At 33.9% G+C, this 5,045-nt stretch overlaps 1 non-coding gene across 1 annotated transcript; it reads left to right on the top strand.

Moving 5' to 3' along the window:
• Nucleotides 1–2,079: 2,079 nt before the first annotated feature.
• LOC131181965 (small nucleolar RNA R71) lies at nucleotides 2,080–2,186 on the top strand. Its single transcript, XR_009150435.1, has one exon. It is a non-coding gene; the product is annotated as a small nucleolar RNA R71 (small nucleolar RNA).
• Nucleotides 2,187–5,045: the final 2,859 nt, after the last annotated feature.

The following is a 5,045-nucleotide window of genomic DNA, read 5'->3' as shown; positions in this document are numbered from 1 at the left end:
AGAGGAGCAGTAGAGTGAGCTGCTGAGGACCTTGAAGCCACATCCCTGAAGTTTTATCGGGTATATTTTATACCCTAATTGTAATATTTAGTTTGATGTATGTAAATGTATGTACATGTAATAACTAGTCATGAACAGTTGTATAGAGTTTTTAATAATATTAGTTTGGATTTTCTCATGTATATTTTGAATGATGAATGTAATTTGATTTTACTTTAATGAAAAATGAATGAAGTTATTTAGTGATATATTTTGAAGACAATTGATATGAGAATTATTTTGAATTTTGGAGTTGGGAAAATTTTGATGTTGATTTTGTTGTGGTAGTGTTTGATTTGATGAATGAGATATTGGAAGTGTTTTTACAGGTTTTTAAAGAACTGTTTTCTTAAAATACAAATGGCACTCTGCCGAAATTTTTTCAAAAATTTGCGTAAAAATTAAATGGATAAAAATTTGAACTAGTTTTTAAACTTCTATTAAATGTAAGAAAATGCTCACCACTTCCAAAAAGTAAGAAATAGTTTTAAAATCCCTTGTAGGGTACTTAATGAGTTATTGGTAGGTGAAGTTCAGTAGTTCATTAGGTATTCTACGGGATCATGTTATGCCTTACAAAGGGGTAAGGTGTGACAGTCTTCCAAACAAAATCAAAGCTAACTTTGATGTGGGAACACTATCCTCCATATCCAGAATGTAAAAATCTATAAGAAAAATCAATTCTCCAACCTACACCAAAACATACTCAACTACTCCCAATGGGTAAGCATTAGAATGATCAGCTAACTGAATAATGACACTGATTTCTTTCAAAGGACCTAAATTTAAAGTTTGAAAACTGAATTTGACATAACATTAATAGATGCTCCTAAATCTACCTTTGCACTTTCAAATCTAGAATCACCTATTTTGCAGGGAATAGAAAACGAACCTGGATCCCTACACTTAGGGGGTAATTTTTGCTAAATTAATGCTGACACATTTTCCCTCACACTAATCTTTTTATTATTCCTCAACTTGCGCTTTGTAGTACATAATTCCTTAAGGAATTTAGCATACCTAGGGATTTGTTTGATCGCATCAAGTAAAGGTATATTAACCTCTACCTTCCTGAAAGTTTCCAAAATTTCTTTCTCTTATTCTTCTTTCTTCGTCTTGGCCAACCTGCAGGGGAATGGAGGAAGAACAGAATTATTAACCTTATTCAGTTCAGGTTCAGTATTTAACTCAACTTCAAGAACTTCAGACTCTTCTGCTCCTTGCTTCTTCTTTTTCATTGACTTATGTGGAGTCTGATTATCAACTTCCTTCCCACTCCGCAATAGTATAGCACTTGCATTTTTTCTAGGATTCATGACTGTTTGTGATGGGAGCTTTCCAGAACCTTGAGCTTCAAGTTTGCTCACAGATAAAGCTAACTAACCAATCTGCCTCTCTATATTTTGAATGCTATTTCTGGTCTCCTATTGAAACTGTTGTATATTCCTAGCCAAAGCCTTAAGAATTTCATCAAGTGACATACCTTGATTTGAGGGAGACAGAAGTGGTTGATTCACTTGTCTCTACTATTGGTATCAGTTTTGCACAGGTTGATTCCCATAACTCAGATTAGTATGATCTCACCATCCTGGATTATAAGTATTGGAAAAGGGATCATACCTGTGTTGTGGCTGTCCATAATTTCCTACTGCATATTGTCCATAATTTCCTCCTGCATTAGCATGTTGCATTGATTCATCCTCTTATAATGCAGGACACATGTCAGTAACATAACCCAAACCCGAACAAATTCCACATACCTTAACAGTTTGAATGTTCTCTACAGCCAATTGCCTCACCAAAGAAGTTAAATAAAAAATCTGTTTCTCAAGGTTGGATGTACTTACCTCATTAACCTTCATAGGTGTGTGATCCATTCTCATTCCAAACTGTTGAGAGTTTACTGCCATGTTGGCAATCAGCCTCCTTGCTTCATTTGGTGTCTTATCAACCAAAGCTCCTCCACTAGCAGCATCTATCATGCTGCAGTCCATTGGTAAAAGTCCCTCATAGAAATATTGAATCAAAAGCTGCTCACTTATTTGATGATGGGGACAACTTGCACACAACTTCTTAAATCTCTCCCAATACTCATACAAGCTCTCTCCATTGTACTGCCAGATGCCACAAATTTCTTTTCTTATGTTGGCAGCATGGGAAGCAGGAAAATACTTCTCCAAAAATATCTGCTTCATCCCATTCCATGAGTTGATAGATTCGAAAGGAAGGTAATACAACCAATCCTTAGCTGTGCCTTCCAAGGAGAAAGGAAAAGCTTAGAGCTTGATTTGATCCTCTGAAACTCCTTGAGGTTTCATGCTGGGACAAACAACATGAAATTCCTTCAAATGCTTATGTGGATCCTTACCTACAAGACCATGAAACTTAGGCAACAAATGGATTAGTCTAGATTTTAACTCAAAAGCAATATTTAAAGTAGGGTATTGAATACACAAAGGTTATTGCTTTAGATCTAGAGCAGCCAACTCTTTCAAAGTCCTAGCAGCCATGATTTCATTTTCAAAATTTGAATTTGAATCTGAACTTAATTCCCTTGGAGATTGGACTCTTTCAGATGTACTTGGAATCTGCGTGGCTTGTTTAGCCAATTTTCTCAACTGTTTAGCTGTTTTTTCTACTTAGATTAATTGGTCTTGATCAGAATGTCATTTCCTTCAAAATAGGTATGGGCCGCCCTCCTAATTCAACCAAAAATCTGCCGATAAATAGTAACACCGTAATTTTTTTCAAAAAACCTAAAAACAACAACACTTCACAAACAAAGGTTATAATAAAATATCCTAACACTAAAAACATGAAATGTAATAAACTTCAGTCCCCGACAACGGTGCCAAAATTCTTAATGGTTGTCGAATCCACCAAAATTTAAATTAACTGAAATTACTAGTTGTGAAATATTTTTTCCAGTAAGTGGTAAATCCAGGTCGAACCCTAGAGACTGAATTACTAAATTTTGTGCACTTGTGTAATGGAAAAAAGAAACAAAGGTTGGGGGGGGGGGGGTTGTAACACTAAATCATGTTCAGAAATTAAAGAACTAAATTTAAATATGAAACTCTCAATTTAAACAAGCTTTAGTCCAAGGTAATTCGCATTCTAATGCATTGATTCGAACATAGACAAAAAAAATATAATTATCTCTTATTGAATACTTAACATAGATTTATCAAACGGCGAGGTAAAATCCATAACTTTCCTATACTCATCAATTCAAGCCTAGCACTCTTATTGACTCTAATTATTAACTGAATTGGTATTAAGCAATCCTCATCAAATTAATAACTGCTTTAAAAAAAGGAAGTAGTTAAGCTGAATAATCATTTATAAAGCATAAATCATTTAATTCAACCTATTATTTCCTTAGGTTATTATTGAAAACTTGGATCACAATCAATAAAACCTATTTGCTACTCACGTTAAATCTTACACAACAATTACGGATTATGAAGATGAACTAGCAATTGATCACATCAAATAATTAACTAATAGGCCTTTTTAGCAAATCATTCAATAGATCAAAGTCAATGAAATCAGAAAACAGTAGATATTCAAAAAGAAATAAATTAAATTAAGAACCTGGTCTCATAAATCACGCATAAGAACTAGAATCTTTTGAACTAAATTAAGAAACTTAGCCACTCATATTCATGGCTTACAGAAAATTGAAGAAAAATAAAAAGAAATCTAAAAAGAGAATGGAGAATGAAGGTCTTCTATGGTGTTCAAAGGACTGAATGGATGTGTGTATGCTGCTGCCCAAAGATGCCTTTATAATAAAAAACCTAATCCCAAAGATAGGGACCAAACTAGGAAAAGTTTTGAAATTCAAAAGATAGATTTTCAGCCTGTACTCACGTCTCTACAATCAAGGTCGTTTTTTAGCCACTTCCCTTTTGAATCTGTCTCTACCGTCTCCATGAAAGTTGTACCCCTATTTCTTAGCTTTCCAATGGGTACTCATTTGCCCAAATTCGAGGTCTACAGCCAAAGTTATGGGCCAAAAACCGAGATTGGTTCTGACAGAGTATCTAGCTTATAATGATGACTTCATTGCCATTTTTGACAATTAAAACGGCCTCATCTCGCTTCTAGCCCTTCATAGAAGTTGTAGAGGTGACTCTTAAGGTTCAATTGGGCTTAGGCTTGCTTCATTTGGACATCTGGAACTCCAGATACAAAATAAATACTAAAACTAATCGTGACAATCAAGTGTGGGCTTTTGCAATAGATCCATAGCTCATTTTGTCAACCTTAAAGACTGATTTTGGCTTTGGTCCCTTTTTATCATTTGAAGTGTTCTATCTTAGCTTTTCAATGGATTAAACAACACTTAATTTGGAGACCTACAACTTTAGAAACACCTGAAAAATACAGTAAAGGTCAAATGATGAAAATTTCTCCATTTAACACAATTATTCTAACAACTATCTAAAAATATGCCTAAATAATAAATATACTTTAATCAACTGAATTATGCATAAAAACACACTAGAAACAGCAAATATGATGGGAGTAAAATTAATAAATTATGCACTTATCGGTCCACTTTCTCCACTACTTACCTATTTTGTTACCACTAGCCACTTCTTGTAACCACTGCTAACCACCAAAAACCACCTACTAACACCCATAACTACCCACTTATACCATTACTCCGCTATCAATTTACTCCACTTTTATACTTATTATCTCCAGTAGATACTTTCAGACATTAAATATCTATAATTGCCCAATAAATAATATTCATTCGTACAGGTAATTATTTAATTAGTCCAGCTTTGTCAAACCCTACTCCTCCATAAGATGTAACATGATCCCATAGTACACCTAATGAATTACCGTACTTTGCCTACCAATAATCCATTAGATATACTATAAGGGATTTTAAAACAACTTTCATGAAATTTAAATCATTGATTAAAATTTGGTGTTATAAAAAAATTTTCAAAATTTCGGCAAAGTGCCGGCTGTATTTTGAAAAAACA

Source organism: Hevea brasiliensis, chromosome 7 (assembly GCF_030052815.1).
Source record: "Hevea brasiliensis isolate MT/VB/25A 57/8 chromosome 7, ASM3005281v1, whole genome shotgun sequence".
Lineage (NCBI taxonomy): Eukaryota > Viridiplantae > Streptophyta > Magnoliopsida > Malpighiales > Euphorbiaceae > Hevea > Hevea brasiliensis.
This window is presented reverse-complemented; position numbering and strand designations above follow the sequence as displayed.